Source organism: Perognathus longimembris, chromosome 5 (genome assembly GCF_023159225.1).
Source record: "Perognathus longimembris pacificus isolate PPM17 chromosome 5, ASM2315922v1, whole genome shotgun sequence".
Taxonomy (NCBI): domain Eukaryota; kingdom Metazoa; phylum Chordata; class Mammalia; order Rodentia; family Heteromyidae; genus Perognathus; species Perognathus longimembris.
In genome coordinates this window covers 75,237,608-75,260,155 of record NC_063165.1, presented here as the reverse complement: position 1 = coordinate 75,260,155, position 22,548 = coordinate 75,237,608, and the positions used below count along the sequence as shown (strand labels likewise).

At 40.7% G+C, this 22,548-nt stretch overlaps 1 protein-coding gene and 1 long non-coding RNA gene across 10 annotated transcripts in view; both read right to left on the bottom strand.

The window, feature by feature from the left end:
* Window positions 1–22,548, bottom strand: part of Mecom (MDS1 and EVI1 complex locus) — a 568,324-nt gene that overhangs the window by 343,965 nt on the left and 201,811 nt on the right. The window lies entirely within an intron of this gene.
* Window positions 6,133–13,350, bottom strand: LOC125352001. The gene is made up of 3 exons (XR_007211077.1): window positions 13,074–13,350; window positions 12,150–12,154; window positions 6,133–6,142 (listed from the first exon to the last, which is right to left on the bottom strand). It is a non-coding gene; the product is annotated as an uncharacterized LOC125352001 (long non-coding RNA).

Genomic DNA, 22,548 nt, shown 5'->3' with positions numbered 1-22,548 from the left:
TCAAACTGCCCCCACCCTCTCCCAGAAGGCTAGTTGCTAGAGTTGGATTAGAAAACAGAATCTGGAGAGTTTGGAAGAGATTGGGGAAAATGATGGAAAAAAGTGATGATTTTGATCACGATACCTTGTATTCACAAACCAACACATTGAATTGAAAAATTGAAACCCCTTCATACAACTAAAACTAATAACAAAAAAAATTCCAAAAAAGAAATAAAAGAAACAGAAAATGGACATGCAACAATTTTAAATATTGGAGAAGTTAGTGTATGAGAAAGCCACTGATAGACAAAATGTCCTCTAAAACCCTATGGTAGATCAAAGTTGCCATTATGACTATTTCCCTCTAACCATATCACTTGTCTTCTTTCATTAATGGACAAGAAGTTAGAAAACATTTCCATTCTATTTGAATTTGTTACTTTAGTTTTGAGAATATAAATTGGGCATATACTATGGGGAACAGTGCTTGATATCAAGCAGAAGATATATTTGGGATCTCAAATCCCTACATTGTAGTGTCTCACCATTTGAATCACCCAAAATCAAGTTCTGCACAGAGCGACCAGGTTTCTGACAGGCCATCAACTGGCCCCTAACTAAGCATATATGCTGGTCATATATTTGCCAACTGCCTTTGTATCCTCATCACCTACTAAAAATTAGGTTTAAATATTTCCATTTTTCTAGAAAGTTTGACAAATAGTATAAAATCAAATTATTTTCAATAATCTGGGCCTAGCAAAAGCAGAAATAGGTGCATATTTTTCCATGGTTTTTATTGCGCTAATAATTTTGTAGAGAGTTATACGAGCCCTAAAATGCTGGCTTTCCATGGGAAATTTCTCAAATGCAAATAAATATATTTCACTGAGTAAAACTCTGACATGAATGGGAGGAGAAGCAGTAACTTAAGATGCACTGCTATGTTACCAATTAGCTTCTTAAAACAATTGAAAGTCACAGAGAGCCCTCAATACACAGAAGCCGTTAATTAATTAACATTAAACGTGATTAATAATGAGTCTCATTTAATAGCAAATATCTGCCTGCAATGGCGGCATGACAGAACAAAAAGCCTTCTGAGAGCAAGCGACTATATTTATCCTGATTGTGTTTGGGATTTTAACATGTTTTGTGCAGGCTGACAAATGGCCTATTAATTATCTAATGTTGTCTGACAACAACGGCTTGATAAAGATGTATGTTTTTGAATCACTGGATGGAAACTGCTGGAGAAGAGCCCCAGAGGGGCCTTGCTGTCCTAAAACTGGGCTCCAAGCCACAATGACAGGCAAGACAAAGCCCTATCTCCTGCCACAGCCTTCGCAGATAAAATACGGCTTGGCATTAGGGACTTTTTTTTTTCCTTTCAGAAAACTGCTTCTGCAATATCTGATTAGGGAAAGGAGGAGTAGGTCTTTACTAAATTGGGGTTAAGGCATAATCAATATCATATATGGAGTGTCTGGCCTACTCTGCATAAACACAAGCACTTCATATTATTAAGGAGTCTATATAATGCCTAAGAAACATACAGCAGGACACTGCAAGGCTCTCTCTGTTCTTTTTATTTAGAAGTTTATCTCCCAACCTGTTTGACAGCTGCTCCTAAGTGGTTTCACAGTGCCAAATTATTTTTATGATTGTTTGATGTTTTATTCTCCCATTTCAGTTAATGAGATAGGATCCCACAATGGCCATAATTCAGAGCTGTCAGAACTAAAAAGCATGCTTGTGGCAAGAGAGCCTGGTGGCTAAAAGCAATGGATAATAAAAAACTCTGTTATCAGAGTCGCCTTTGCAATCAAAACTTGGAGGGGTCAGAGCCTTCCTTTCTTTGTGTGGCTTCTGGGCACTCCCTACTCAATGCAAGGTCCCTGTCCACCTTCTACCATCACCCATTTCAACTCTGCAAACAAGTCCTCATCTCCTTGCAAAGGCTCCTGAGGAATCCTATTAGCTAAGAAATGTTAGACGGTCTTAAAGATAGCAAGTGCTATATTCTAATTAAAGGGCTTGTGCATCATTTATGGTGCCAAGCAAGTAATTTGTCATACACTGTGAGAGGGAAATTGTTCAACAAATAACCTTTACAAGAGTCTTGAGAACAGCTTCATAATTGAAATCCCTAATGGTTTTGCTGAGGACTTTTATTAAGGGTTGAGGGGTTTTGTTGTTATTTTTTTGTTTTGTTTTTCCTTTCCCTTCATAGAAACTTTCGGTTGGAACATTGCAACTTCCCTTCAAATAAAGCAGTCCCATCTTAATCATATTTAACTAAGGCTACTTCTGAAAATAAGCAAAAGGAGAGTGGATTACTACAGGAAAGTGATTTGTGTTCTATTTTTGATTTTATCATGTTTATTTTTTATTTTGTTTTTATCACGTTTTTATTTTTGTTTTGATTTTTATGAGTGAAGCTTTAATAGAGATGTTAGAATATTTTGATAACTTATGCTAAACTCCACAGTCTTTATTCTAGTGTAAAATTATCCTTGATTATAATGATATAAAAAGAATTCAAAGAAGTTACTAGACTAAGTCTAAAACATAAATTATTATTTAGAAGTTTTAAAAGGAAGAGCTACCACTTTCCCAAACAATATTTCTTTCTTCTTATTACAAAACTAATGTAGACAGAAAATACCATGGCCAAAACGCAAATAGTAAGCTCCATAACTAATTATGAAGTCTGATGTGCCTCATGCAGAAACACTCCCAATGAGAACCAAACATTGTCTGCTTTATAAATGTTTAATGCTTGCCAGGAACTCGATTTTCCCTCATAACTAAGCCTAAACCATTTGTCTCTTTTTAGCTATGTTTGGGTGGTTTCATCATGTTTGAACAAGTTTGACTTCATTCAGGCTTCCCAGAACACAAAATTTAGGACATGATATATCTCCATAATGCAAGCAGAATCATTTCACAACTGAAGAAATAAGGGGAAAATAATTTTATTAAGTTAAATGTCATTATAAAGATAGCTCCAGAGAACTCAACTCAGAAAAGACAATGGTCAGAAATAAGTAAGAGGTATGGATATATCATGAACTATTTCTGAAGATACAACTCTTAAAATATAGTCTGATGTGACTCCATCTCGCAATCAAGTTGTCATACAAATATCTGCACACCCAGCTTAGTGACACTCGTACCCATGCTGCAATTGTGTTTGTCTCCTCATTGGTACTAAGGTATAGTCCATAGATTCTTCAACACCATCACCACTATTACTATCATCATCACTATCACCAAGTAATAGTTTCTACCCAGGACTTGGGTCACTATAAAAGCTTTAACAATTCAACTTGTCCCTTAAAAAGATCTTTGGAGTTAAAACATAAAGATAATTGTGCTTTAATTGATGACTGGCTATGTCCCCTGCAGTATGCTGAAAGCCATGACTATATCTGTAAGAACAATCCTCTCCATTCTGGAGTATTTTTTCAGGTGGATATGGCCACCTCAGGAACTGGAAGCATATCTAGAATCCCCAAGAACAGTAAACATATGAACAAATCCAGCTGTGAGCCTCCAGAGAGCTCACGTAGTCTGCCCACTCCTGGCACACATTAAAGTTCCTTCCACCCATCCTGTACAAGAAACTCAAGGGGTTGGGGATATAGCCTAGTGGCAAGAGTGCCTGCCTCGGATACACGAGGCCCTAGGTTCGATTCCCCAGCACCACATATACAGAAAACGGCCAGAAGCGGCGCTGTGGCTCAAGTGGCAGAGTGCTAGCCTTGAGCGGGAAGAAGCCAGGGACAGTGCTCAGGCCCTGAGTCCAAGGCCCAGGACTGGCAAAAAAAAAAAAAAAGAAACTCAAGAATGCCTACATCTCTCGAGATGTTCCCACTGGCTTGACCTGGCAACTGTCGGTGGATGCAGTTTTTTGTGTGTGTGTTTGCTGGAAAACAGCCTTTGAGCTTGGTCCATGCCAGGAACTACCAACTGGGGCTCCACGTGCACTCTTCGACCTTCAGAAGTCTTTGATTTCATTATAAGTATGTTTCTTTCCCTACAAAGCAAATTATTTTACTTATCAACATTTTAAAGTGAGGGGATTTAGTATCTATTTTGTTTTAAAACTCCAGCTCCCAAGTTCCTGGAAATTCATCAGTTCTGCTGCACTCATGAGCTCTAGAGCTCTGAAGATATTCCTTGCATTCCTGGATCCTCCATGATCCCTCAATGAGTCCTTTTTCCTCACTTACACTCTCACCTGGCTCCTCTTGATTTTAAACAATATTCAAATTCCAGTCTAAAATCCCTCACTACATGAAAAAGCAATGTCTGGTGGACTTCAGTGATCAATGTCACAACACTGTGACATAGACCCAACAAAAATGGATGTACATCTCAGATTTCCTGGTACTCAAGCCAAGACCACTAATCATTGCACATTCATGAAGTCAGCCACATCCTGTTTCCAAGGGCTTGATGCCTAATTGGAGTGGTGGGGCAAGGGTGGAGGATGCATTTGTGAATGACTGGAATAGGGGAATGTCTGCGTGAGAAAAGAAAATATCACGTGCCTGTGGACTTCCAGCATCCATATCACCAGTGAACTGGTTAGACATACAAAGATAGCAAAACTACCAAAATCAGTTTATATTTGAACAAGTCGCCACCCTAGTCATGAATCAGATCCCCTGCCTGGGGAACGACTCTGCACCATTCCAGAATGGCCCTCCATCAGCCCTTCTGGAAGCGTAGAATCTCATGGCTTCATGGTTCCTCTCAGTTCACCACAATCAATAAATGGAATGTTTAACCAATATCTGTATATGTCCCTGGACCTGTAGGAGAAAGGATCTATACATGTTCACACTGGATGTGTTTTTTCCAGTGGGAAAAGCCAAGGAAAGAGATTTAAAACTAAAACAAAACATTAGAAACAAACTGAGGACTTGGTATGAAGCAGGTTGCACACAGGTGTCTGAGAGATCAACACATGCAGGCTAGCTGCCTGTGGGCTCAGTAACCAGAACCCAGGACCAATTATTATTCATTGCCTACAAGTCCCTCCAATCTTGATCTGCAGAGCTAGCTTCTCTACTGCCACATATCTGAGGGTGTCTTCCAGGCCCTTATCCCTGACCTGGAGGGCAAGAACCTCCATGAATTTATTGCATCACTTAGAAGAAGCTACTTGTCTGTTCAAAAACAGAGGATTCCTTCTTCTTTAATTTAGGGGCTTCCAGATCTTAACTGTTGGCCACAATTGGATGATTAGACTCTCTGTGCAGCTCAGTCAAAGGATTAATAACTACATTCAGGGCACGAATATAAAATAATTAAGTAAATTAGCCCAGAATTTACAGAGAGAAGAGAATGCAAAGGGGAAGAAAGGACAGCTCCTCTTGTGTGATCATGTCATATCCATTTGTATGTGTGCTAAAAAACAGAATATACATAAAAGAATAATAGAAGGAAAATGAGCCAGAGTATTCTTTTTAGCTACATCATTCTGTTTTGGACATGAAAATGAGACTATCCCCTGAAACAGAATCTCTGATGTCCATGTTTGAATAATAGATGTTCCCAATCATTACTAAAAATGTCACCTCTGAAATATGAGGAACACATACCTGCAGTGCTACCAGCCTTCCAGACACACAGCCAACACTGGAGACTTCATGTTTTGTTTTCCCTTATCTTTTTCTCCCCCTTTGTATAAGAGCAAATATCTCTCTATTATACTAAAGCCTGAACAGAAAGGTGAGGTACCCTAAACTACATTTTCAGGTGTTCCTTTTTCTAAGCATGAGGAAAAAGAAAAAAAGAAATAGATGACATCACAAATTTAATACTAATTGATTTATATCCTGCCTAAGCAAATCCCTGTCCATAGGACGGTGGGCTCAGACTTCAAGCAAATGATTTACAAGATAATGTTATACTCTGGGAAAGGGTAATCAGATCCAGATACAATGGATGATAGGATAATTGAGAAGAAATAAAAGAGGATAAATTGCCATGTGCTAATGAGTTTACAGGCCTTAATGGTCAGGACATCAGTTTTAACACCCAGGTTATGGGCTAGGAACAAGTCTTTTTCTTTTTCCCCTTTGCCTTTAATGGTGAAAGAAGTATTGCTGAAACAAACCAAGATTAATGGTACCCCACTCATTTACTTACCATTCTTTTCACCTCAGACACAGCCTTGTAGTAAACACACAGGACTATAGAGTTCTGCATTAAACATACAGAGCTATGATGCTTGTTTTTAAAACCAACTTTTCTCTAAGCGCTTCCTGCCAGCAGATGTCACTTACCCAAGAGTAGCCAGAGATGCATGTTTTTTGGCTCAACCACTTGAGCAACAACTCTTCTGCTTCCCAGGTCCCCAGGGGCCTTGGAACCTGATGAGTTGATGCCATTATCTACAAGCCTTTTGGCCTAACAGAGAATATTCTGAACCATTTATGCAACCTGAGTGCACTCACATTTGGAAATGGTTGCCTGAACAGCAATCATATCTCGCCTCATGATTCATTTTTATATCTCACTCACCCGCCATCCACATCACCAGCGAGGACTGGTGACACTTTATTGGTATTTTTGATTACTGGCTATAGCCATCTAAATTTTTCACAGGATGGGGGCCTCTGGTCCAAATGTAGCTGCACACTAGACTAAGGGTATAGGCGACAAAGAAATAAAGGGGCAGCGGAGAGCAGGGTGATGGGGAGGTAATGTAGAGCTGAAGCACTTCCTAGGAGACTGAGAACCTATTCCCTTGTAATGTTCCACCAAATGAAGTTTAATATGATGAATCGTGGCATAGCCCCAGCACGTCTGTGCCTTGCAAAAAAAAAAAAAAAAAGAAAAAAAAAAGGCAGCTCAAGTGTAGCATTTAAACATGTCTGAATGATGGCTTGGCTCCCTTACACAAAAGCCGAAGGAGTACATATCCAAAATGGCCAATTCTACCTGCATGGGGAAGGTTGTTTTAGAGAATTTCCCATTTCCACATTTGCTTGGGAAATCCAACTGCTCATTTCATGTTTACTGATGTAATCCTGGCCAAACAGGGCTCTTATTCATAGGCGTTCATTCAATGTTACAGTTATATCGTAAAATATAATTGAGCTATTCCTCTTCAAATTATAATTCTTTTCTCAACCTGGTATTTGGGAGATTGAGGTTCTAGAGACTGACTTGAAGCTGGTTATGTCTGAATCGAGCAGTGTCACTACGAATCTATAAAGCAATATTATTAGCCCACTATTTGTGACACTTTTTAGGGACTCCTTGGTTATTTCAAATTTCAGACAATAGGAAAACTTCATTGGTAATGTTAATTTGAAGAAACCAGTAAAAAAAAAAAAAAACACTTTAAGTTTGCCACAATTGCTTTGTGCTTTACTCAAATTTTTACCTGAAAAGTTGAACAAGTAATATAGGAAGGCAGTTTGAGTTTTTAGTTACTATCAAAGGCATGTGCTGGTTTCTGTTGGAAAGTTTCTTAACATAAAAATGAAAAAAGTAGGTACAAATAAAAAAAGGAATTGCTAAAATTCACTTTAATTATGTTGGTAACTGTCATAGAGAAGTGGATGTTTCTAATCAACTCTTTTTTTTTTTTTTTTTTTTTTTTTTTTGCCAGTCCTGGGCCTTGGACTCAGGGCCTGAGCACTGTCCCTGGCTTCTTCCCGCTCAAGGCTAGCACTCTGCCACTTGAGCCACAGCGCCGCTTCTGGCCGTTTTCTGTATATGTGGTGCTGGGGAATCGAACCTAGGGCCTCGTGTATCCGAGGCAGGCACTCCTGCCACTAGGCTATATCCCCAGCCCCTCTAATCAACTCTTGATATTTGTCATTCTCTTCCCTCACCCCTTCCATTCCTCAAATTCCCTCATCTTGCAATTTTATTTATTAAAATTGTACACAGAGCCAGGAAATAGTAGCTTACACCTGTAATCCTAGCTATTCAGGAGTCTGAGATCTAAGGCTCATAATTAAAGCCATCCAGGGCAGAAATATCCATGAGGCTGTTATTTCCAATTAACTGCCAACAAGCCACAAATTAAGCTATGGCTCAAGTGGTAGAGGGCCAGCATTGAGGCTAAAAAGCTAAAAGACAGATCCCAGGCTCTGAGTTCAAGACCCAGTACTAGCACACACAAAAAATAGTAATAATTACATAGAGCTCTGCTCTCACTTGGTTTTTTCCACTCAAGCCTGATGATCTACCACTTGAACCACAACTCCACTTCTGGCTTTTTGCAGGTTAACTGGAGATAACAGTCTCTTAGATTTGTCTGTCCAATCTGGCTTAGAAGTAGATCCTCAAACCTCAGCCTCCTGAGTAGCTAGGATAACACCCATGAGCCACTGATACCACCTTAAGTTCTCATAGTTTCTAAATTAGTCTTCTGATGCTGTATCCTATACTATCTGTCCAGAAGGTTCTGGAAGTAGGCAGCAAAGCAGTATCTGAGGATGGAATAGTGTATGCTCTATAAAAGCAAAGCTATTCAGTTTAACCCTATACACTTCTAAAATCCTTTGCCAAATGCTTTTAAGAAGAGGATTCCCTGTGGTAAAGAAATAGGAGCCCAACCTCTCAGGCAGATAAACTGAGCGTTAAGAGTTATTGTGGGTTCTGAAGGTCACCTAAGGAGCAGAAAAGCTGGGAACCCATCGTGGGATCTCTGACTCCCACGTCTCCTTTGGGAACACTGGACAATACTGACACCCTCCATGAACTGAATCCAAAAACTGTAAAAGATAAGTTGTTTCCTTATATTGTTCAAAGAGGAAAAAAAAGAATAGCTTTCCCACAGAGAGCAAACAAATGGTGAATGGACCCTCTTCATCCTATAGAACTCTATGTGAGAATTTTTTTTTCATGTGAATTCTTAAAAAGTCCATTTGGATGGCTGCCTAACTTGAAGAACATTTCAGAACAGACCTATTTTTCTTCTAAACAATGGATGCATCAGGTCATAGAATTTTAAAGTTGGAAAAGACCTTGAAGATCACAGAGTTCAACATCCTCATTCCGAAAATGGAGAATCAGTAAAGTAGCATGTGCTTATTTACTAAAAGTTTACAGCAGAGGCAATTAAATAAATTAAGAGAGAGTCCATTTACATGAATGTTCCAATTATGGTAGAAAATAGTACAAGAATGTGTTGTTATATGAAGCATGTTTATTATTTTCCATGACAAGACATGGTTTCTACACTCTCAAGGAACAAGCATAAAATCTCACTCATGGTAGACTCAGTCACATTTTAAGAAACTGAACAACTACTAGTCAGATCCCACAATCATATCCCTACCAATCAGAGCCTGTCTCCAGGTCTTGTCAATAGGTAAAAGAGGAAATGTAAGAGATTACTGTGATGGCAAAATGTGATAAATAGAGGAATTATGCAAAGAAAGCGTCCAGAACATCTATGGAGAGGAACCAGATAACCTACAGGAAAGTCTGAGATATCCAGAAGATCATGTTCCAGGTTCAGATATCAGCTGGCCAAAACCTTGTTGGAAAATAATCCTTATCCTTTCTTTGATGGCCCCCTTGGCTTCCTTTTCCTCCTTGCCCAGAAAACCTACAGCCTTAGCCAGCTCCTGGAGAAAACAGCTGTTTTTCTAAAACAGACAAGGAGTGCTACCAAGAAGCCTTCTCCTACGGACATGGCATTTTGGTGCTACACATTATAGAACTGTTCTGTTCTGCTCAGATTAAAATTTACTTTTCTCCATCTCAAACTCCCTAATTTCCTATTCCATCCATGGTAACAACTAACTGGAAGACTGTAAATGTGAGTGGCTTCGAAGTACACTAACCCACGGTCACATCTGATTCCAGTGGGACAAGAATGATCATGTGGATGGATATGCAAATCGATTTTTTTCAGAAAGATATTTTTCCATGGAAAATCCACAAGCATAAAGCTTAATGTGATTGCCTCCCCAAACCTGGCCTCTATTACTAAGATTTTTTAAATCACAGGCTTTTCAGACTGTAAAGAAATATGTAGAGACAGGTGCTAGAGGTTCACATCTGTAATCCTAGCTACGCAAGTTTTGAAGCCAGCATACACAGAAAAGTCCATGAGACTCTCCTTTCCAATTAACCAGAAAAAAGTCCAGAACTGAAGATATGGCTCAATGGTAGATTGCCAGCCTTGAACACAAAAAGCCAAGTGAGAGTTTGAGGTCCCTAGTTCAAACAACAGTATAGGCACTAAAAAGGAAAAGGGGCGGGGGGAAGAAAAGAGATTGGTGGTTCTGTCTATCTGGGAAGAAAATTTAGATGTAAGATCAAATTATCACAATGAAAACCCTTTTGTGTAATTAATATAAGCTACTAAATTTTTTTAAAAACCTTTAAAAACAAAGATAAAAATGATCTATGCCAAATGGCTAAATAGTTAAACCTAAGTTTAGCTATCTGAACTTAAATAACAGTGAAAAGCCTAGATTTCTGGATTCCCACTGTATAGCAATTTCCAAATTCTAGATCAGTTCACACAGGTCCAAAAATACAACAGTGAAACAAGAAAATATTGCTCTCTGTTTTCAGAAAAGTGTTTTTGGAAGTAACTCTCTATAAAATAACCACAGCCGCCTGTTGATACAACTGGAACAGAAGCTAAAAAGCAAATTATTGATAAGGGAGTTCTTTAACTCTTAAAGGAAGACAATATGTAAGGTATCATATGGGAAAATCAAAGATTTAAGCTAATTCCGAAGACCTTGCAAATCAATGAAAGCAATGGGAATCCCAGAGAGCTAAATGCCAGGCCTTTTCACCCCATGTACAGTCACAAAAAGGACTTCTTGCTCTTTGTTTTTTCTCTCCAAATTCCCTCTCAGAGCATGTGATTGGGCCCTCAATCACCAAGCCACCATAGCCTTCTAGAAGGTAGGCCTTAAACATCTCTGAGTGGCTTTACCATGAAGCTGAAGATCCAGTGAGACACCTACTCCATCAACAAATATATCCCCCAGTGGAGGTGGCCAGTGCCCTCGTGACAGCCTGCTCTCTCAATCAACAGGTAACAGATTTCAAGCATCGTACAGATATCATTTCATTCTCATGCCAAAATGCTAAGCTGTTGATGAGGAAATTGCACTCATGCTGAGTGATGGGCTTGATGTCAGATGGCCAGATGTTTTTACTTAGAGCTCCTTCTCTGCCTCTAACAGCAGAGGCCAAGGAAGGCACCAAGGTTCTAGATCAAGAGTTAGCTCAGGGCAGGGAGTAGGAGGGTTTTGCTGTTCCATCAGTATATCTTTGTAATAGGTGCTAAAAATATGACTTACATCTGATACATAAAAGAGGCTCCATTTGTGTTTGTTGAAATTGGAAGATAGTTTATAGGGAAAATAAAACAATTTATACTTAACAAAATCTGTAGCTGAGACCTAAGGAACTAATGTTCACCAGGACATTGGGGTCTCCTCTAAATAGACATCAAAATTAATTTTCATCATTCAAGGCAAAGAAGCACTGTGGAGGCATGCAACGTTCACAATATTTCACAAGCAACATACATATTTGTATATCTGTGAGCATGTGACATAACATATACATGCCATTCTACAATGTAGCTGAAATAAAAGGAAATCCACTTTTTCCCAGGCATAAGACATTAAAAATAGAAATCACCCCAGTGGGAAATGGAGGGATTAAGCAGAGATTCCCATACAGTATCATTTGTCTGGCAGATATAGGCTCCAATGCTCATGTGAAAACATAAAACTCCATCTGTTCCCTAGGCGTACTTAGTTTGTGTTCAAATGGTTTGTTTTAAAGATTAATATGGCTAAGTTACTTATTTCCACTGGAAAAAAGTGTACAAAATAGAAGTTGGCATCTGGTTTTGCTAAAAGTGTTAAGCAATATTTAAGTGGGCAAGTGGCCTCTCTAGTTAAAAGATGAAATGAACAATAAATAAGCTTGCTTCTGTATCCAGATCAATTGGTTCCTATCAGCAAAGGTAGAGGTGAAGCTAAAACAAGAATTTTAAACTCTAAGGTCACTCCCAAATAAACTTTTTATACAGACAATTTAGCCTATTGGGAATTCTCTGATAATAGGGGATAACTGATCAAAGCACCTTGTAAGCATGTATGGAAATATTTCAATAAAAAAAAAACAAGGAAATTCTCTTTTGTAACTTGCTCTACTTTGATACTAAAACCTCAAATATTTACATATTCAAAATTACATTGTTAAAATTTTAATGTCATCAATTGCCATTGAAGTTGGGGTAGTTGTAGGACTATAATAGCTCCTCTTAAATAAAAACTGCTTTTAAAATTACATTATTATTAAAGTATTTTTGGCAGCATTGGGGATTTTAACACAGGGCCTATATGCTTTGCTCAGCTTCCTTACTTCAGTTGGCTCTGTATCACTTAGAACAAGCCTCCAGTTTTAGCTTTTTACTAGTTAATTGGGGATACAAAGATGGAGAATTTGTTTTCCCCAACCTGGCTTTGGACAGAAGATCACAGCATCTTTAGTAGCTAGGATTATAGGTGTGAGCCACCATGGCACAGCAAAGGGCTCTCCTTGCTCTGGGATTTGAAGGCAGCTTGCTGACAGAGGCTCTGTGGGAAGTGGGAGTCACCAGCAAAGGCCAATGCCCACATCTCTGCAAGGGCAGCTAGAGAGAGGCAGCTTGATGGACATAGGGCTGGGACAGTGATGCCAAGGCAAAGGAGTGCCAGAGGAGACAGGTGGTTTGCAAGCATCCTTGCATGGGTGCCTGCCCAACATTTCCACTTGGACTTTCACTAATATTTCCACCAAGGCTTTGGTGATATATGCAAGTCAGATCATTGACACACTGGAAATCTTTAATATTTGAAAATATTCCAAAGGAAATTTTCTGAGAAAGCATAGACTGTACAAATATATTGATCTTAACCATGTGCACTTAAATGTAAAGTAATCTATATTATAGTCTTCAGAGTGGCAATAGACTGCTTGACGTGAAACCAAAAGATCTGAAACCATCATCCAAGATCCTTCCTGGATGTCTCTGAGCAGCTTCCTTCTGGAAGACACACTCTACTATCTGAAAGCACTCACTCTACTTCTACTTCAGTATAACCTTGTTCTTATTTTATTTTAGTAAGTTTATTGCCAGGCCAGGTGTCGGGAGCTCATGCCTGTAATCCTAGCTACTCAGGAGGCTGAGATCTGAGAATCCCAGTTTGAAGCCAGCCCAAGCAAGAAAGGCCGTGAGACTCTTATCTCCAATTAACCACCAGTAAAGGCCAGAAGTGGTGCTATGGCTCAAATGGTAGAGTGCTAACCTTGAGAAAAAAGGAGCTTAGGGACAGTGCACAGGCCCGAAGTTTAAGGCCTAGGATTGGCTAGATAGCCAGTCCTGAGGCTTGGACTCAGAGCCTCATGCTTGCTTGGTTTGCTTGGTTCACGGCTGACATTCTACCATCCTAACCACACCTCCAGCCCTACTGTTTTTCTGGGTAACTGATGGAGTGTTAAAGACTGTTCTAAAAGCCCATCCTGTCTTTGCACATCTGCCCTCCAGGTCTCAGCCTCTTGAGTAGCTAAAATTAAAGAGTGAACCACTGTTACCAGCTGCCATTTTTATGGGGTTAGAAATGTTACCAGGTTCGAGGGAGGGGAGTCCCCGTCCCTCCAAGAGTCCACTACTCAGACAGTCTCAAACAAAAAGAAGGATTTATTGAGGAAGCAAAAGGCGAACTGACCAGCCAGGCATACAGCACAGATTCAGGAGCTGAAACTACTACACTAGTGAAAAGCGGGCTGACCAGCCAGGGACACAGTGCAGACTCAGGAGCTAACACCGTGACCCCGAACAGTCCTCAAATTGGGGTTTATAAAGGTAAAAGCATAGCACAGATGTAGGGGCTTGACACAAGAGGTAGAGCACGCAATAAGTTCACAGATGTAGGAGGTTGACACAGTACATGGAGCAAATAACAAACAAGGTAAGCAAGCCATTTACAGAAGCAGAATTTTGGGGTGAGGTTGACCTAATAATCAAGATGGAATCAGCTCTATTTCCCCCCCAATATTTCCTACCATGTTTCCCTAATCAAGATGGGAGTCAGCTCTACAACACCATTCTTCTTTCCATTGAGAAGAACATTACATAGGAAAGAGTGGGGAAATTTTCCGGGAAACTTAAGAGATTACCTTGTTACTACCTAAACCTACTTCACTTCATGGTTAGTGGTATCCCCATATTTTTACTGCTGTATCAAGTTAGGCTGTGTATTCATACCACTCTCCCCGTACCTATCTTGTCTCAGGTAGGTGAAAGAACAGCTGCACCCTTGATCAAGGTCATTATCATCAAATCTCTACATGGAAACCCAAATATCCATGTTCTCTTTCTTGTAGTACAAAATTATACATGGAATTACATTCTGTAAGTACTCACTCATTGCTTTGGCCTTAGTTTTACTCTCCCAAATATCAATGTGAAATGCATCTGACGTTAAACAAAAAAAATGTAGAGAATGTTCATTTCCAGCTAGATGGGAGGAATCTGTTTCAGCGTACTGTGATGCCAGGGGATGCTTACAGCCAACAAGATTTTTCCATAGATTTCAAGAGAGCTAGAAATGATCTATGCTGAGATGTTGGATAAACTAAGTATCCTGACTTGATCATCATTCAATAGATTTATGTATCACAACAGCAACCTGTGTCTCATAAATATGAGCAAGGTATTGCTTTAAAACTCTTATAACAAATAATATTAGAATAGGAAGGAATAAAAACACACTACTAACAAATTCCCCAGGGCTGTTTTTGTTTTTGTTTTCCTTCTCATCTATATATTTGTACTGTATTTATGGTCCCTCTTAAAATAGTCTTCTTTTAAAAAATGAAGAGCATGAATTCTGGAGCTGTACTAGCTAGCCTGGTTTTAATCTCAGCTTTCCCATTAATTCACTGTGTGCCCTTGGGCCAATTACTAAACCTCTCTGTGCCTTAGTTTCATTTGTAAAACTGTAATCATAATATCTATTACCTACTATTGTGATGAAGATTAAATGGGTCATTATGCATAAAGGGCTCAGAACCTCGGCTGGCACTAAATAAGCTAAATAAACATGCGTTTATTATATAAATTAAATGAAATAAAAACCTTAAAAGACATCCATTGATTAGATTCTATTAAATGGACCAGGGCAGATAAATGGCCAACACTTGGCTTGTCTTAAGATTATCATCAAAATGTGATCTCCTCATTTTCCACTGATTTTTTTTTCCCTCTGTGTGCTGACATCCATTTTCACATAATGACATCATTTCATTTCGCTTAGGCCGCCGCTGTTAACGGTGCTATTGAACACTTGGTTTGGGTTAATTTATCTTTCACATTTTGTGTGTGTGTGTGTGTTCCTCACCATAGGAAAATCCCGCGTGATGGACTAACCCATTTGATTGTTAGAAAATTCAACCTAACGCCACTGCTTCCAAGGGTACCCACAAAAATGACAAGCTGGAGCGCGCCTCCTCCGGCGTCGGGGCCGGGGCCTTCTCTGGCACGCTCGAGGGGTGGGGGGCTCTCGAGCCCCCGGGTTCGGCCCATCGAGCTCTGCAGCTCGGCCTCCCTCCCCTCGCCACTAGAAAACCTCCAACCTAATAACCCTTTCCTCAGAAACCCGGGTGCGAAGCTCCGAATGGCCGTCAGAAAGGAGCCACGTGGAACCCGCAAGCCTCCATCCAGGACCTCACCTGTGGGCCCCGGAACTGCGCAGACCGCGTCCTGTCCGCCCAAGAGACCCTGCTGGAGAAAGAACCCCAGCCGCCGGCTCTTTAATGCCGGTGAGGGTCTCCACCCACGACGGGGAAGTGAGGGAAAGACAGGGGACCGGTGAGAGACAGGGAGATCAAAGGGCAAGATAGAACCCGTGGCGGAGAACGCGTGGCCCATCGCGGCGCTCTTTCCTCCCATAGTTCCCTGGGTTCCCGTGCAAACTCTCCTTCCCATCATGCCCTGGGTTCTCACACAAACTCTCCTTCCCATCATGCCCTGGGCTCCCGTGCAAACTCTCCTTCCCATCGTTCCCTGGGTTCCCATGCAAATTCTCCTTCCCATCATGCCCTGGGCTCCCGTGCAAATCTTCTTCCCGTCATGCCCTGGGTTCCCACACAAACTCTCCTTCCCATACTTCCCTGAGTTGCCCTGCAAACTCTTCTTCCCGTCATGCCTCGCGTGTCTGCTCAACCAGTGAAAAGAGCCGGGGCAGGGCATGCACAAGCCAACAAGTAATGGGCGGCGCACAGCCCAGGGAGGGGAGCCCCAAACATAAAATCCACCCTCTGAGAGGAGTCCTTTGGGGGCCCCTCTTGGAGTCGTTCATTGCTTTCTTCTCCCTTTCAAGTACATTTGCCCTGTCTGCTTTAAAAGGAGAAGGAGAGCAGGGGAATCCCAGCATCTGTTACACAAAATCGCATCTCTGGGGAGAGAGTTGGTACTAAGATTTGAACGCAAGGCCTTGCTCTTGCTGGGCAGACCTAGCTACCAGGTGAGTCACACCCCAGCGCCCAAACTCGCACCTTGGAAACATGGACCCACTGCACTTTGATTGTAAAGTTCCATTTTGGGGCCAGCCCAAAGATGGCACTTCACGTTATTCAAAGTACACAAATGGGAGCACGGGACTACGCAGGCAACCAAACGAACGCCAGCACTTGACATGCTTGCTGGTGGCCTAGTGGGCATCTCACTGAAAGCCGGAGCAAGATGATGGCGTTTGGAAGCTGGTCCTCCTCGGAGAAGCCCGGTGCACACCTTTGACCCTGAGCTGGGTGCTCACACATTGCCTATGACAATGTCTCCCAGGGAAAGCTCTGTGCTCTGCTTGGTTGAATTTCTATCTGAGTGCCAACAGCAAGATAAATGAAAGACTGGTTCACTGGAGTACTGGTGGTTTGGGGGCTATTGATTTTTGGTCCATTCTCTTTAAAAGTGAGATCTAAAAAGTTGACAGAGGGTCATTAATTTCATCATATACTTGTCGTCTCATCCATAACCAATCCAGGGTCTGAGTGGCTTGTCACTCTGTGTTTGTACTTTATTTGTTTAGGGTTTTCTTGGTGATTCTACTCTTTTTACTCCCCCTCCTCCTTTCACTTCGACCTCTTTAAATAAAGAAAAGAGACATGCCAGTTTGTGGCTCTCTCCTCAAATTGATTTGGGGACAGGGAAATTAAAGATATAAAAATAGAAAGTCGCATGATAGAAAAGTCACAAAACAGTCTCTGCCAGCTGTTTTCTAACCTTGTATTTTTTAGAGGAAAAACGCCGTATAAAATTCACCAATCCTAATGACTCAATTAGCTGCCAATTGAATAAACACTTACATAGGTGAACTAGTGGTCTTGTTCTAATGAAATAATAAAACCAGGGTTGCCAACATTCTTTTTATAGAAGCTCATGGATTCTTAACAAATGCTGATGAAATATATAAAAATAATTGATGGTAATGACCATTAATGGAGTTTCTTTGGCTGTTAATTTCTGGGCAGCTCTACCAATATTTCAAGAAACATCAAACTGAGTTTTAAGGTAGCAGGCAAACATCTTACTGGTGTGCTTTTATCGTTGTTATGATGGTGGGTTTATTTTTTCTTTGTTTTTTAACAGGGTAAGAAGAGTTTGGCAGCCTCTATAATTATTATTGAAATAACCATCAAATAAAATCTTTCAGCCTGGTTGAATATCCAATGAGCTGTATAAATCTGGAGTGTACTAAACAATGGTGTAAGACAAGAATGGAATTCTAGAGACATAAGCAGGGTTTTTCAGATAATTCTGGGCAGCCATTCCAGAATGTTCTATCCTGCCTGGCCTGGGACAATGTCGCTTCTATGATATCTGTTTTGAAACCCAGTGCAAGGCTGTGAGCGAAGGAAAGCAAAAGAAAATATGATTAAGTTCACAGGCCATGGCAAGGAAATCCAGTATTAATAATATCACAACCTGCCAGTAAATCTCTCTTTTATAGGTGAAGAAATACATTTCTACTTTAAAGTGTGTTTTTATATACCCTTGAGTGCCCAACTAGTTAAACTACCAAGGGAGCTCTACATGATTTAGAAGTTAATCCTTCAAATGGCTAACAACTGAATACTTCAGCTGTTTGTAGTTTCCTACCGCTGGCTAATTTCATTTTTGTTTCATATGTTCACTGGTAAGCTTTCATTGTTCGCTGACACTGAGGTTGGAAGTCTAGTTAATTTAGTTAAAATGAAGCTGGAAATGTTCACAGCTTTCCACTGGCTCCAAGACCTGGAAGAACTTGAAGTAAACACACTACAAAGCATCTCAGTGGGGAAAAACAAAAAGAGACATAGATGACCCAACTGGAGATGGCGGGGGGAGGGGCGGGAGGCTTTCCTTACTGTGGAGTAAGGAGGTGAACAAACATCCTTCAATGTGATTAGTTCTTCACAGATCTGAAAACACACCCGGCTTGGCATTATCCCAGGCTCTTGGTTATATTTTCTGGCCAAATCATCTCTCCACTTTTTAGTTGGTTGTTTTTTTATTAAGACCATAACTACTCTCAAAGCTGTGCGGAAGGACAAACCCAATAGCCTGCCTGTGCTTCCTACTAAACCAATGATGATGACGGTGATGGTGAAGATGACAAAGGCAGCAACGGTGATAATGGTGACAGTGGTAATGATAACGGTGATATGGTGGTGATGATGGTGCTGCATCTAGCAACATCTCCCACCTGCAGAGAAGGGCATACTCCAGGCACTCATTCTGTCTTTCTCCAATTTCCCAGCGCTCCATCCACATTTCCTTTTAGCAGCTCAAAGGGACAAAGATCCTTCCCATGCACTGATTCCTTGTTACTCTTCACCAAATAATTCATACACCACCACCACCCCCTTATCCCAACATATGCATTGCTTGCTTGAGGCATTGTTGCTAATTCTTCATCTGGGTCTGACCCACTGATCCCATGTTCTCTGTCTTCTGTATACAACTCCATGCCTATTTCTTCATAGCATTAATCAGGATAGCAATTGAACAATTGCGCATTCATTTTTAACATCTTTCTTTCCCATTAGAGTGCAGTCCCAGACCACATCTGTCACGCGGACCTTCCCTGTGACACTGAGTCCACCTCATAGTTTAAACTCAAAACTTTTGTTGAATGAATGGATTATTCCAGGATCCATTTTCTCACTAGCAAAAAAATTGACTAAAACAAACCCTGTGTCTCAACACTGTCATTCACATTCAAATCAAATGATGTGTCCAATGTGTGAAAAATATTATATATGAAATCAAATGGTGCAGATATTGTGGTGGATGCATAGTAAGACCATTTGCTGTATCCATTTCTAGCACATGGAAGCAATTGTTTGAAAGAAATTTGTTAAGTTATGACTACTCTGATCTTCTGTTGTATAAAAATAGGTAACCTCTAGCCTGAAAAGGAAAGTCCTTTGCCTCTATTTCCATGCCTCCTAAGCAGACTGAAAATTGGCCTTCCTAAGTGCACATCAATTGTGATCTTGGTTGAGTTTAGAAAACATTTTGGATGGTTGTTAGAATTTTCAGAAAGTTTTTCTACAAGAAAAAAAAATTTGCCTAGAAGAATTAATGCTCTAATTTTGTGATGGACCCAGGAAGGTCATCAAAATTCTAGTTCAATTCTCCCCATCAGAGTTCTGTAGGGAAGAAGCTAAAAGCACCTTTAGATTAGAACATAGACTCCATGTGGAACCTCAAGAATGACTTTCCTGGAGGCAAGAGTAACGGGGTTGATTCCTGAGGCTTGGACAGGAAACCCCAGTGTGCTCCACAGAACAAGCAGTATGAGCAAGACGCAAATGTGTAAGACCATGAGAAGCTCAATCCCCAGCCACATGGACTGTCATGGGAGGCCAAGAGGAAATCTGTATCCTAGGTACTTTAATACTGTAGCAATTGCATGGAACTTATAAATGTAAATTGTGGTTTTATCAGCCCCAAGTAGAACTGCCAAAATCCCTCCCAAATCATCGGGGTGACTTCAAATCTAAGCCACTCCTCCATCAAACCTATTTTAATGTCAATTATATATAGCAGTTCTTTAAAAAAAAAAGTCACCACAATAATCTTTCTAAACAACCAGTCATGTGAAAACATGACAAATGTATATAATTCATTGATCATGTCTTTTTTCTTCCACCCAGAAGTCCTTCTCCCTGACAATGCCCCCCTTTGCATTCATAAGCTCTCCTTGTCTACAAAGATGCACACATTTTCCCCCAAAAGTCATTAATTTGAGAGGTTCAGAAATATGAAATAGATAAAGTGGGTAATTTTTCACACTTAGTAGAATTTACCCATTACATTTTGACTTTTTGCACAGCTGAAAAGAGATTAATATAACTTACTTTTCCTATTAATTGGCTTCACAGATTGCCATGGGGATAGCACCCAATCAAGTTAAATAGAACAGAAAATACAGCCCTCATGTAGTCAGCCATGGAGGGTGGTCAGCACAGATTAACGTTCCAGGCCCAGCCTCCCCAAGAAACAGATAGTACATGAAAGCTCAGTGGCAATCAAATCATTTTTTAAATACTTAATTATCCTCATCTCCAGCAATCACTCTGAAGCATTTGCTAACAATGCAAGTATATGTGATAACATTGTTTATCAAATTCCATTTTGCATGATTTTAGAGTTGGAACAATTGTAATTTATTGAGAGGACTCTTCAAGTGAGAAGATGAGGCATGGGAAGCACTGTAAATCACAAAAGGTGAGTTTCAGTACCTCTACTCAACCATTTCAATAATAATAATAATAATTTTGGGCTGGGGATATGGCCTAGTAGCAAGAGTGCTTGCCTCGTATACATGAGGCCCTGGGTTCAATTCCCCAGCACCACATATACAGAAAATGGCCAGAAGTGGCGCTGTGGCTCAAGTGGCAGAGTGCTAGCCTTGAGCAAAAAGAAGCCAGGGACCATGCTCAGGCCCTGAGTCCAAGCCCCAGGACTGGCAAAAAAAAAATAAAATAAAATAATAATAATAATAATTTTTAAAAACTAAAGAAAGTCCTAAATCCTATGAGACCAGATTTAAAGTATGATGACCAAGAAGCTCTTATTTGAATATTAGGAAGATGTCTAAGATAAGTTTAGGTAGATGGGAGAAGGGAACATGGGGGGTGGGGGGTCTGATGACAGTGTGAAACCAGAATCTGACCTCTGGATGTCCTTGTGCTCAGTTGTAAATGCATTCCCTTACTACCTCTGTCCTTCCCGATGAAGGTCACCCCTGAGAACAAGGTGGTCTGAAATGCACAGTTTCTTCCACAAGAGGAGGGATGTCACATTCAGGTGTGTGAGGGACAGGAGAGAGGTGGGAGGGAGGGAGGGCCATGACTTCACTGGCCCTCACATCAGCATGGTGGGTGCCCTATCCCTATCCACCTTCTGAGGTGCCATGAGTCACAAGACTGGATGTGTAACCCCAGTAAGTAGAGAAAAAGGGAGAGATTCCTTTACAATCCTAAAGGGCTTATGGACAGACTATAAATTATAGCGTATCTATCACCCGGAAACTTCCTGTCACATTTAGTTGTTCCAAGGAGAATTACTATGGGTCTTAAAAAGAAAAGCCCATTTATACGTAGATCCAAATAGCTAGAGATGGTTCTGGGCTGTGCGTGGTGGGGGTGGGGGATGGTACTAAAGCTTGAACTCTGGGCCTGGGCATTGTCCCTTAGCTTTTGTTTTCAAGGATAGCGCTCCAACCACTTGAACTGCAGCTCCACTTCTGGCTTTTTACACTGGCTAATTGGAGATAAAAATTTCACAGACTTTCCTATCCAGAATGGCTTTGAACCACAATCCTTATCTCTCAGACTCCTGAGTAGCTGGGATTCGAAGCAGGAACCACTAGCACCCAGCTATTTTTTTTTTAATTAAAAAAAAGCAAGTCCAATGAGTATTTGCTTCAACCCCTTTATCTCTGTTTTTGCTCCCACTTTCCTCTCTGATTCAGCTGAGTTACAGAGCGAGAGATACTTGCCTTACACTGCAGGACCCCACTCCAGGAAGCTCATGCTGGCGGGACTCGAATAAAGCCATCTAAGCAGAACAGATCTACTGATCCATCCAATGATGGTGGCCACTGAGAAAACCAAGCAAAACTCCCTGGACAAAAGTCATGTGCTCTTGGGGCCAAGAATCCAACAAGGTTCCTATTCCAGATGAGCAGTAGCTGTGTTGGATGTCTAAATCCCTGTCCTGTGGTGGTACTAGAGAAAAGGATATAAACTCTAGGTGTTAATCACCCTCCTTTTTAATGCACCTCTAATTTCTGTTTTACCCTTTCTCCTTAGCTGCTCATTAAAACACCTGAAGCACCCAGAATCCTTTCCTTTCTCTCTTCTGTTCCTTTTCTTTCTTTTCTTTTCTTCTCTTTCTTTCTTCCTTTTTGTGCCAGAACTGGGGCTTGAACTCAGAGCCTGGGTGCTGTCCCTTAGCTCTTTCCCTCATGGCTAGCACTCTACCTTTTGAGCCACAGTGCCATGTCTAGC